This window comes from Lacerta agilis, chromosome 12 (genome assembly GCF_009819535.1).
Source record: "Lacerta agilis isolate rLacAgi1 chromosome 12, rLacAgi1.pri, whole genome shotgun sequence".
Classification (NCBI taxonomy): Eukaryota; Metazoa; Chordata; class Lepidosauria; order Squamata; family Lacertidae; genus Lacerta; species Lacerta agilis.
Window position 1 is genome coordinate 24,793,317 of NC_046323.1, and position 13,063 is coordinate 24,806,379.

The 13,063-nt window shown below is 41.8% G+C and overlaps 1 protein-coding gene across 1 annotated transcript in view; it reads right to left on the reverse strand.

Moving 5' to 3' along the window:
- HDAC9 (histone deacetylase 9) overlaps positions 1-13,063 on the reverse strand; it is a 416,015-nt gene that overhangs the window by 58,573 nt on the left and 344,379 nt on the right.

A 13,063-nucleotide genomic window follows, 5' to 3' on the forward strand; every position in this document is an offset into this window, starting at 1 on the left:
TACTATGAAATCACATCCATATGATTTAAATTAGAACAGTTCGGTTTCACAGGAACAAAGCTGCAACTAGGAGCATGACGTGCCGTAGAAGATGGCTCTCCTTAATGGTAGTTTTGACCTTGTTAATAAGTATGTGTGCATCTTCACACGGAAAGCCAAATAAAGAAAGACGTGTGCTATGGCCAGTTCTGCTTCTATTAGCTATTTTGCCTTTGAGCCACATTAGCTACCATTTGTTTTCTGAGAGGTTCTCCCTTATCCCCCCCTTTTTGCCCTTTCATGCTCATTGCAACCAGGAAAGCAAAAAACATACACTTTTCTTTCATCTCCTCTGTCACCACCCCCACCCCCCCCCCACACACACCTCTAGTAATCTTTGAGAGTTCAGTCTATGAATGATTTTCTTTTTTAACCCCAGTGCTTCCAAATTATTGTTTTACTAGAAGATCCTATGCTCAGCTTTTCAGCAATGAAATGTTCTCTATCTGCTAATGCTGAATGAATTCCAGACTAATGCTACATTTACGCCATGCGTTGAAAGCACATTTCAAGTACACCCCCCCCTCACAAAGAATCCTGGGAACTGTTGTTTGTGGATGGTGCTGGAGATTATAGCTCTGTGAAGGGTAAGCTACAGCCCTCAGGGTTCTTTGGTGGATTGCGCTTTCAGTCTATGGTATATAGGCAGCCTAATTTAATCTACCATCTTTGAGGGAACCTCGTTTCGTGGTTCCCTCATTTTCTTCTTGATCTTGAACAGGCTGATCCCGAGATTGGCTTCAGAAACGAAAAGTAAAATGCCAGCCCTGACCGGCAGCGAGGGAGGCATGCTAAACCCCCTTGCATACCGCAGCATTTCCAAGCCACAATATCCTGACAGCTGTCCAACAAGCTGAAGCCAAAACGTGCCACAGAAACCTCTAACGCCACAGGAGTTGCTGCTGCAGAATATTGGAGGAGAAATTATGATGTCCTTGCCTAGAAAGGGGCTCTCTGGATCACAACCTAGATACCGGCCCCCATTTTTATAAGTGGCTCTTTTGCCCACAGAGCACTGCTTGTCCAGGAGATTCACTGTGGAGTTGGGGATCCAGTTCAAGCAACAAGCCTCTCGGCTTGCAAGTGCTCCCCTACTGCTTACTTCGGCAAAGGAAACAACTTTTCACATGCACAACACTTTAACACCCATAGAGCTTTTCCCTTGGCTGAAAAGAGCAGCACACACATGCAGATATACAGTTTGTGCACTGGAAGCCACATAGTGCCTCAGATCAGCTCAAATGTATGCAATCCAATATCTTATATGTCTCCTTTTGGCAGGTGATTTCCTCTGTAATAGCAGGTAACAGGAGTGTTCTATTTCCACCCATTCCAGCTGAATGGCTGGATCATGGGGGATGTGTTTAAGGTTGGTATGGCCATGTCTTCATTTCCATAAGTTGACACAGAAGCATCTTGTATGCTGGATGCACACTACAAATAAGGGTTTATTTATGCATGTAAGTGTAAGTCCTTAGGGAGGAGAAAGAGAGGGATGAATTAACCAGAGGAGCATGGGATAGAATGACCCTCAATGGTGCAAAACACCCAATGCAGCTGAGATTTCCTCAGCCGCAAGTAAAACGACTCCCTGAAAAGAATGGCTCAGACAGTTTCATACCTATTTCATTTGCTGATTGGTGAGCAAGCAGTTCCGTGCCGTCATGAACCATTTGTGGGGATTCTTGCAACCGACGCCTCTCGTGTAGCTGTACACGGGGCACCAGTTGCAGGAAGCCTGCGGACGGGACGGACGGTAATTCTGGAGCCTGCTCACACCGCGCTGTGAAAAGGAGGTCCGCTGGCTTGAGTCTGAAGGTTAGGTCTGTGAGTTACCGGTAAAATGCCTCGAGAGTCCTCTGTGAGCATCTGTCCGTATGAAGATGTTCCATGAAATAAAGACTAAAAGGCGGCCAAAACTAATAGCCAAATAAAATACTTAAGAAGTAAAACGAACGAAAATGAAATAAAAGACGAGAGACCGCGGTCTGATGGAGGAGCCAACCGTTGCCCTAGGTGGGTGGTTTCAGTTTCGCTTCTGGGCTTCTCTCCACCAACTAACTCTATCTCTTTCTCTCTCTGACTCCTCTCGAACTCTCTCCCCCAAATAGGGAGCGGTGGCTATTTATTGAATAGAATAATCAACGTCATCATCAATACATTAACCAATCACAACACTGTTGTTGCCCTAATTTCGGCGGGAAGAAGATTAACTGAAATTCAAACCTGGAGCCTTTTTGCCCCGCGGATTGATCCAGACAGTAAATTGCCTGCTGGATCTTACTTTCACTTTCCCTTCCAGAGTGGAAGGACACAATAAACATAAGCATAAATAAACATGAATAAAACATATTCCCACACCATTGAACATTTATTCTGGAAAAGCTAAGCTTTGTTCACTCACTTTTTACGAGGCATCCGCATGACGCCATGAGAAAACCGTCCTCCTTCCCATGTGTTCTCCCCACCAGAGTGTTACATGCCCTCCCCCTAAGCTTAGAAAAATAAAAATCTGACTTCTTAAAAACACAGTGGAAAAGCTGTGCAATCTCCGCAGGTGTAGATGAGCTATCCCACACAGCTGTTCAATAGCTTTCTCAGCTGATCATGGCTGGTACAAATCGCTCTAGTCACTTCCTTCCTTATGATCTGTCCCTCCTCTCTAGATATCTTTTGCTTTAACCAGGCATGGCTAAACCCGGCAACTCCCATCATCCCTACAACTACAAACTACAACTCCCACCATCCCTGGCTAACAGGACCAGTGGTCAGGGATGATGGGAATTGTAGTCCCAAAACATCTGGAGGGCCAAGTTTGGCCACGCTTGGCTTAAAAACAACAGAACAAAACCCAACAACGTCCATTTCTCCCCTACGCTCTAAGTTGCAGCCACAGAGAGAGGAGTCCAATCATGGTTCAAACTGCAGTGAGGAGTGAGGGCGTGTTTAACCCTATCCTGCCATGTCATGGTGCTGCCAAACACACCAGTCTCAGCCTATGTTTGAGTCTGGGGAAAGGTGGACTGTCCTCCTTGTTAGTGACAACCATTTGGATTCTAGAGCCCTCGAATCAGAGTTGCTGTTCTGTTTTCAGCTTGAAGCAGAATGATTAGAACAGCTAAATTGCCATGACTGGTAACACCCTCAGTGTTGGTTCCCCAAGGAAAAGTCTTATAAACTTCAGTGTTTCTTATGCACCTTTGAGATTTCCCCACTCCTTTGTTTGCAAATGCTTATTAAAGCAACAGTGGAAGCGGAAGTAGCAGTTGGCACATTATAAAGCCAACCGGTTTCAGAACTAAAACACAGTAATGCTTGTTTGGTGGACATGGCACAATAATCCTCTTTTTAGAAGTAGGGTAGATATAATCTACCTCCACTGCAGGGACTCCTCACAGGATCTCCTCCTATGTTTCCAGAACACCTTGCATTCACTCATATTTCCCTAAACTAAGATATTGCACCAGATATAGGAGAACCAACCCTTTAGGGCGTCAGGCCTCACTCTAAGGGTTTCCTCTTGAATTTGCACTTCAAAGAAGCATTAAGAATCCTTTCTATTTGCAACGCACCTTAAACTTTGGTATCTTTCCCCTCAAAGGTGATTAAATAGCCCTTTTTTGTGAGAATCCCAATCTCAAAATTTTTTGGGGGAAAGGCTCCCTTCACAAAGCATGGGCAAACAAAATGTTTTGAAAACTAATCACTTGGGTTTTTTGTGGGAGGGTTTTTTAAAAAAATGTTTTTTAAAGTAGAAATCTGACTTCTGTGTTGTAAGGAATGTCCACACATAGCACAGTGAAATTCAACACTGGTAAATGATCCGACTACCTCAAAGTGAAGTTTTTGCCTTCCTACAGTGGCCTTTCACCCTGCCCTTTCCTCCAATCTGAGGAGAGCTGATGTTGATGGAACATATAATGGCTCCTTTCCTGTGTAGTAAAGTCAGCAATAAAGCTTAGTAATTAAGGTGACCGGGGAGGCCCGGCCCAGCAGGCCAGTGGTGTGGCGAACACTTTTAGAACTTCAAACAATATCAAAGTCATTGAGAAATGGGCCTAGTTCAGGACTGGTTTGAATTAAGCCTCACTTCCACACGCACTTTTCAAATCCAAGCTCAAACAAGAAAGCCAAGGCCTTCTGGATTTCATTAGAGCCAATTATCTTATCTGTTTCATCTCAGGCCTGTCCCTAAGGCTGGCAAACAGCTATTCAGTGCATTTGGTTGTTTGAGAAAGCCTCCAGCCAGCCAATGGCCTAAGGTACTGATAATTAAAACATTGTTGCCCCCTGCCTCTTGTGATTAAATATTTTCAAGCTTTTGTAAATAATTTTCCCATTCTTTGCCCCAAGCCTCAAAGGTCCAATACACCCAGCAATTTACCGAGCTTGTCAAGAAAATACCGCTGGAAATAAGGCTATAATAGAAAGGGAGGGAAAAGGGGGGAAACGCACCCACCCACCCCAACGTTCGGATTGTACTTCTGAAAGTGTTGTTTGACGCATTAGCAAAATGTGCATAGGAAGTCTGGTATAGTTTTCTTCCCCCCACGCCCCCAATAATATTTTTATTTTTGAATCAGGCCAAGGATTCCATATCTATGAGGTCACTGGAGGAAATGTGGCATGTGACTGTAACAAATAAATAAAATAATAAAGAAATAAGCGGAGTACCTTAATTCAACCTTAGGAAAGGAGTAGATCAATAGTACTTTAAATAAGTAAACAAACCATCTACATCAGATCCATTCTTTCAGGTTCTCCAGAACTGATAAATAAATAAGGGGTGTCTAATTTTATTTTATTTATTTATTTACATTCTCCAGATAAAACAACAAAGGAGCATGGAAAAGAAAAACCAAGGAAGAAAGGGGTGGGGTAGAGAAGGAAGGAAGGAAGGAAGGAAGGAAGGAAGGAAGGAAGGAAGGAAGGAAGGAAAAAAGGAAGGAAGGAAGGAAGGAAGGAAAATATTAATCAGATTGTTCCTATCACAACATGTAACAAAACTGTTTTTGGACCTTATCACTCCAATAACGGACAAACAAGCTGCACTTCTGCATAAATGAGTCATTTTGCTGTGTTCCTTCTCTTACTCTTTTAAGATTAGCAAGTTTAACCATGTAAAACCAATCCTCAGTGGTTGACAGATTCATCAGTAAATGTGCAGCCATTTCCCTTTAATCGAAGGTTTTACACTTCCACATAGCCTAGAGATCCACAGGCAGCTCATAGCCAGGGATAATTTCGTTTACTATCAAAACCCAATAGTTTCTTATTTGGGGATAGGACCTTATATGAAATAAGATAGCACAAGCTGCATCCCATGTCTAACAGCTGACTTTCCCATTGACGTATATCCATCTTAATCTCTGTGGTGTTAAACACCACCAGAAAATCAATTTATTTTTTTCTCTGTAAAGTGTTGGAAACGTTTCCATTTCCATCTTGTTTGTGAGATGTTAGCATTCATCTCATTTTCTCATTATCCTGGTACCTTATAGTATCTAGATAACCTAGAATTTTATATAGTTGACTCAAGATTCCTTTAACTGTCTTACCATTCAGTATCATCTCAAACTGTGTGCAGTCCCTCAATGAACTACGCCTAGCAATTATAGAAGACACTATGTAAATACTGGGGAAATGGAATATTGGAAATGCATGTTTCATCATCACCAATGCTTTGCCTGCAGATCTTTGTTAGACCAGTTCCCAATAAATTTCTGGTCTCAATTAGACCGTAATCTCCCCAAATTTGTAAATTTCCTAATACCCATTTATCTGCCAGTTCCTTATTGTAATGAATATCTGATGTCATTTTAAGTTTGAATTGATTTATTGCATAATAGTTTTCACGAACTTCTTTAACACTGTTAATTTCCAAAATATTCAAACTCTGGAGAGTAATGAAATCATGCCAGCTCTAGAATGGATTCTAAATTATATGTGCTTTAATCTTATGTCACTGAGGGATGTGGCACCATAGGAAACATGGTTTGGGAAGTACTTAAGGCTCAAGGAGAAAAAAATTCAGGGCAGTACCATGAGGTCTGGAAACCAAAGAATTGTGTGTCAAGGTGAAAGCAAAGCCTCAAAATGAAATTATTGTGAAATGTAGTGTGCCCAACACATTACATTGTTTTGTCTTCTACAGTTGCTTGAAACAACAAACCAAATGAAGTACCACAGTAATAGGACGCAGCTATACAGCTGCAAATAAAACATTTTGTATGTGTTTAAAAGTGCAATATGCAATTGTGACACTAGACAGAGACTGTGAGCTATAGCAAATTCAATCCATTTTTCAAAACGATTTTTTAAAAGCATTTTCACAACGTTTTTAACATGTATGTAGATTCCACCTAAGTGGAACAAAATCCCTTTACCACTGAAGAAGGTGAAACAACCTAATCCATAATCTATTTTAAGCATCACATGAAGTTTTCCCTTTTATGGTTTTGCTTCAAGAATTTGAGGAACATCATGGGTGGGATGTTTTAGGACTGAGGGGAAACTGTGAAGCTCCCTTGTTATTTTTGCTGTTGGGTGCTGCATGTTGTTTAAGAAATTTTGTGATATTTAAAATATGGAAATGTGGTTTATGGGTGTTATTCCATCTTTGTTTTGCTGTGTTCTTATGAAATTGTTACTACCTTGTTGTTTGACTATGTCACTATGAAATCGATATTACGTCACTGTTTTGCTACATTATTATGAAACTCTTTTTGTAGTGTTTGTTTGAAATGTGTCCCTGCTTCTTTGTTGCAAGCTGCTTTGAGCATGATTTTTGTGAGTGTGGAAAAGCCACATGTAAATAAAATAGAATGAATGAATGAATGAATGAATGAATGAATGAATAAGTTCCCCAATCATATTCCATGCAGCTGTGTAAAACTGTGCCACCTATTTGGTATCACATATGGAACTCATGTTAGGTGGCACATTTTTGTGCCTCCTCCAAACCCCCTTAAATTTGTCATTTAAAGGAGTGCTCTGATCCCGTTGGTTTGGCTTCAGACAGGGTACCCAATGGAGTATGTTCCAGAAGTTTTTTTTCCATTTCATTTATTAATTGCTTCCCAGAAAACATATTGAAGCAATTTAACTATTAAAACATCAACAATGAAAACAATGCCATGAATAAAAACAATTTGAAATCCAACACAGACACAGACTGAGCTCAAACTAGAGGTCTCATCAGCCCCAAATCAGCACAGCCAATGATCAGCGATGGTGGAAGTTGGGATCCAGAAGTTACGTTGGCATCTCCTAATTTAGGATTAGCCAGTTCAACAGTAGCTGTCTAACTTGTTTTGTTTAAACCTCTTCTAGTTTTTCACACATTTATGATTATGAATTTATTTATTTATCCATTTATATTCTACCTTTTCTTCCAAGGACCTCAAGGTGGAGTACATGGTTCTCTCCCCCCTTATTTATTCCCCACAACATCACTGTAAAATAAGATAGGCTCAGAGGCAGTGACTGGCCGAAGAACACCTAGTGAGCTTCATGGCTGAGTGGGAATTCCAGCACTCTAACTATTATGCCACACTGGATGGAGATAGGTTTGTTCTTAACCCTTTGCATGATACTCACATGCTTAAATTAATAACCAAATGCAGCGCAATCAAGATCTAGTTATATTTTAAAGCACTCGGGACATTTGCACCAGCAATGCGTGTGTGGATCTTCAAGCAGAAGGGAATGCACACTGTGTGACAAGATATTTTGGAGTGTTCTCGTCTCTGCTATGTATAGCCACATACACAGTGATAGGCATGCTGTTCCATGCACTTTTGCATGTACAAGTAACAAGTGTCCTTAATCCAACGCAGTAGCTATAATTGGAACTGAGGTTTGAAAAGAGATTGCCTTCCCAAGAGAGGGCTGAATATTCAGAAGACGTTGGAGAAGAAGGGGAGTTCTGAGGCAGGTAAGGAGGGGGAGTGAAAAACCAAGGTGCTGTAAGGTTAGAAACATAGGTAAAAAGGTAAAGGACCCCTGGATGGTTAAGTCCAGTCAAAGGCGACTATGGAGTTGTGGTGCTCATCTCGTTTTCAGAATGAGGGAGCCAGCGTTTGTCCACAGACAGCGTTCCGGGTCATGTGGCCAGCATGACTAAACCGCTTCTGGTGCAACAGGACACTGTGACTGTTGCTGGGATTCGAATCACTGACCTTCCGATCGGCAAGCCCAAGAGGCCCATTGGTTTAGACCACAGCGCCACCTGCGTCCCTTTTAGAAACATAGGAAGCTACTTATACTGAGTCAGACCAATGGCCCCGTAGTGCCAGAATCAATATGAACTCTGCTGCTGCTGGAAATTGCAAGTAGGGTGAGTCCTATTGCGCTCATGTCCTGCTTCGGGGCTTCACAGAAGCATCTGCTTAGCTAAATGGGTGTAAAACAGCCAGGATGTTCTTAGGATCTTATGCATCATATATGCTGACTAGTAGCAGCTGTTCGTCATTTCAGAAAGGAGTGTTAGTGAGCCCTGCCTGGACAACCACTGAATCATTGACCAGGCCACTTGACCCTCTTCTAGTTACTGTGTGGGATTCAAGGGCACCTGCCAGGGCACCTGAGACTTTAAGATGAGCGTTATCTCCTCCTAAACAGTTTGCAGCCACAGACAAACAGGCAGACCTGCTAACAGTACCTCTACTTTGTCCGGATAGGGTGTGTTTACATATTAATAGGCAGAAACACATTTATACAGCTGCATCCACACTGTGACATTTTAAAATTTTTATTTTAAGAAAACAAACAAAAAGAATAGGCAGAGGTGGTCTCATTAGCTAAGCTACATAAAACAGATATTTAAAAGAAGCATGTGGCTAACCTGGTTTCTGCTACTTTGGAAATGACCCTTCCTTCTCATTCTGGAAAATGAGGCCTTAATAAAATATCCACCAAAGGAAAGCAGTTAAACAATACATATAAAGCACCAGGGTGCAAATGCTGTAATGATGTTAACTTCTAGAAGGGTTGCATCAAAGACCCAAATGCTTACACAATTTTACATTAGAACTGGGCTAGAAAACTGCTCCTCCTCCTCTTGGGAGGAAAGCAATGACAAACCTAGACAGCATCTTAAAAAGCAGAGACATCACCTGGCCGACAAAGGTACGTATAGTTAAAGCTATGGTTTTCCCAGTAGTAATGTGTGGAAGTGAGAGCTGGACCATAAAGAAGACTGATCGCCGAAGAATTGATGCTTTTGAATTATGGTGCTGGAGGAGACTCTTGAGAGTCCCATGGACTGCAAGAAGATCAAACCTATCCATTCTTAAAGAAATCAGCCCTGAGTGCTCACTAGAAGGACAGATCCTGAAGTTGAAGCTCCAGTACTTTGGCCACCTCATGAGAAGAGAAGACTCCCTAGAAAAGACCCTGATGTTGGGAAAGATGGAGGGCACAAGGAGAAGGGGACGACAGAGGATGAGATGGTTGGACAGTGTTCTCGAAGCGACTGGCATGAGTTTGGCCAAACTGCGGGAGGCAGTGGAGGATAGGGGTGCCTGGTGTGCTCTGGTCCATGGGGTCATGAAGAGTCGGACACGACTGAACGACTGAACAACAACAACAAAGACAACTAAAACATACTGGGCGCTGGCACAGGAAAGTGTGCCAATTCTAGATATTATTTTCAGCAATCTCAGTACAGATAATCAAGAGTTTCAATCTGATTCTATACAGTGAGGAATTTCCCCAGCTAAACTATCCATTTCAGCTTCTCTAAACCTGTCATTTTTACAACCTTAAGTTTACTTCTGCACTTTTATTATTATTATTAATAATGATTTTATTATTTGTACCCTGCCCATTGACTGGGCTGTCCCAGCAACTCAGGGCAGCTTCCAACATAAATAAAAACATCAGTCTGAAATTTTATACTATTTTTAAGCCCTCACCGAAGTGTGTTGGGACTTTACTGTGGATTTCACCAAAAATGCCCATGTTTGCATGTGATTTTGCCTAATTGACACTTTTCTACAAGCAGTTCCCCATAGCAGAATGCATTTTGAACTTTGTGTTAATTTGTGCATTTTAAGCACCATATACCTATTAATGTACACTTCTTCTTTTTTTTGGTTGAGGAACTGTATCACAAATTCAGAAAAAGTGCAAATTTCAAAGGTGGCCTGCATTTCGGTTCACATATTGTTTCAGGACGTGATAAGCAGGTGCAAAACAATCTGAATTTGTCCCCCATTACTATTGCGGGTGGCACTGTGAGTTAAACCACAGAGCCTAGGGCTTGCTGATCAGAAGGTCGGCGGTTCGAATCCCCGCGATGGGGTGAGCTCCCGTTGCTCGGTCCCTGCTCCTGCTCACCTAGCAGTTCGAAAGCAAGTCAAAAGTGCAAGTAGATAAATAGGTACCACTCCGGAGGGAAGGTATACGGCATTTCTGTGCGCTGCTCTGGTTCCCCAGAAACGGCTTGGTCATGCTAGCCACATGACCCGGAAGCTGTATGCCAGCTCCCTTGGCCAGTAACACATCACTCCCTCTAACTAACCTGGAAACAGCTTTGGTTAGCTACATACAATTCAATGTATGGGGAGAATAGTTTAAAATATTGATGAATGCACCCACAGAAACTTGGGGTTCCAACCTGAGACCTCCGGGTAAAGGGAAGTATATAAATTCAATAAATAAAAATCGTAATAATTTTGTTTTCTTTTTTTCAAAGATCTTGCAGATGATTTTTCTCATCTCATTGCCAGTTTCTATAGAACATTTGTATATAATACGGGGAATGTGATTTATTACCCATACACTTGTAATATTTCATTTCACCATTTTTTGTAAATATTAGAAACACTTATGATAAAGCCTGAACCACTCTTGGAAAATATCTAGAGGCTAGGACTTTAATCAGTTTTCAACTCAAATCACATAAAAGTGGATGCATGCCCTGTTTATTATCCTCTCTCTTGCCTGCCCCCTATGCAGACGTGCCAATAAAAGGAATTGTGCATCCGTAAGAAAGTTGAGTTGCAGTAATTATTTTGTGCAATGAAAAGGTTTTGTTCTGGCTCTCCAGTGGATTAAATGAGCTTCATCTGCTGTTTTCAAAAGCTGGTTTCAGGGGGAATAGCAAAGGGAGTTAAAGGTGTTTTGGCGAGAAGAAGTTGGAGTTCCCAAATAAAAAAAGAAAAAGAAGGAAAGAAAAAAGGAGATTGTGTGTCACGACTCACAAAATAAAAGCAGGGTTGCTGGTATAGCTTTATTGTAAACTTTGAAGTATAATAAACCTAGTCAGAAGACCTCTAGGTGTTGCATTTTCTCTCTCTCGTTCCCCTAACAAACCTTTTTCCATTCCTTCCTCCAAACAATGTCCCTTGGACATTGACATTAAAGATGCCAAGAATTAAGACACGCAGGCATAGTGTGCAACAACTCAGCCTGTCAAGGAAATCAACTCTTGCTCAGCAGAATTAAATAACCCAATAATGATTATGGAAGTGCCACATAAATCCTTGTACTTTTCAGGGGAAAATTAATTTTTATCAAGGACCCCTTCTTAGGGTTTCTCACCATTTCCCTACGAAAGCAGCTGGTGCTCTTCAGACAAGCTGTAAGAATAGACTGTTCTCGGAAGTGAAAATGCAAGAGGCAATTTCCCCCCCTTCAGGAGTGCACCTAACATTTATTGCTTTGTGGAACGATATAAGGTCAACCCTCTCTGCAAGTTGATTTAATTCTTTAAAAAAAATAAAAAATGGCGACACTACAGAACTTAACTCAGGCAAACCAAACATATAACAGGAATAAAGTGCAAAGCAAGCGAGTCCACAGATAGTGAGTTTTATCTCGCCTCATCACTTTTCACCCTGATTACACCATATGAGAACAAACTTGGAAACAAGGACAAACTTGGAGGGAATGTGATGATCGTGGAGCTCTGGGAAATGTTTTCTGGCAATTCCTGAGTTCTGTTCATTTTCAAGCACAGTATGCAGCTCTCATATAGTTCTCCCCTCCCCCCGGTCAATTCTTTCTTTCTCGCTATTGTCACTCTAACCATGAAGACACCAGTTAGTCTATTTCTTGCTTGTCATCCTGAAAATATTCCCATTTCACTATTGAACAGGGTGATGAGTCCACCTTCAGAAAATGTTATTTGCTTTACTTTTTTTTTTTTAAGAATTCCTTCTGAAATTATGTCCACCTCTTTCTCAATGAATAATGGTGGTTTAGAGGCAGTGTGGCCCACTGTTTTAGACAAACTATACATTGCAGACTTGCATAGCTGTAGCTCCATTGGCCCCTGAAATGTGGAAGAGCTGGTTCCCAAGGGGGTGAACAGGAGCAGAGGAGCACTTAAGCCTTTCATGGACTGTTCTTTTCCCTCCAGCTTCCCCCCCACCCCGCCTGCCCCACCATGAGATGTTAAATGTGGAGTAACACGTGTGAGACTCAGAAGGGTAGAAGCCAGAAGTCTGAATCTCCAAGAACAGGCCCTGTGAGTAGTATAGGAAGCAGTCAGTCAGTCGGTTGGACTGTGTAGCCTACTTTACAGAGTACAATCCTCCAATTGATGGAGTCCTCTTCTTGAAGAGCTGTCCAGCCCAAGTCCAGTTTAAATGCAACAAACCACAAGCAGAGACAGCAGAGGTCTTGAAGTTGCCTATCAACAGGAAGCACCTCAACAGCAGACCCAGCAGCCACAAACAGCCCCTAGTCACAGTCTTCCCCACTATGTTTGGTCTTTCTGTTTCAATTACAAGTGTGTTGTAATGGTCAAGAGTGTTGGGCTTTGGCCTGAGAGACCAGGGTTTCGAATCCCTACTCAGCCATGAAGCTCACTGGGTGAGCCTACCACTGTCTCTCAACCTCACAGGGTAGTTGTGAGGATAAAACGGGGAGCAAAAAACCAAGTGCATCACCTTGTGATCCTTGGAGGAAAAGGTAGAATATAAATGTAATTAATAAATGCATAAATTCTTATTTAGGGAGGCTTTTAATGTTTAATAGATTATTGCATTTTAATGTTCTGTTGGAAGCCGTGGAA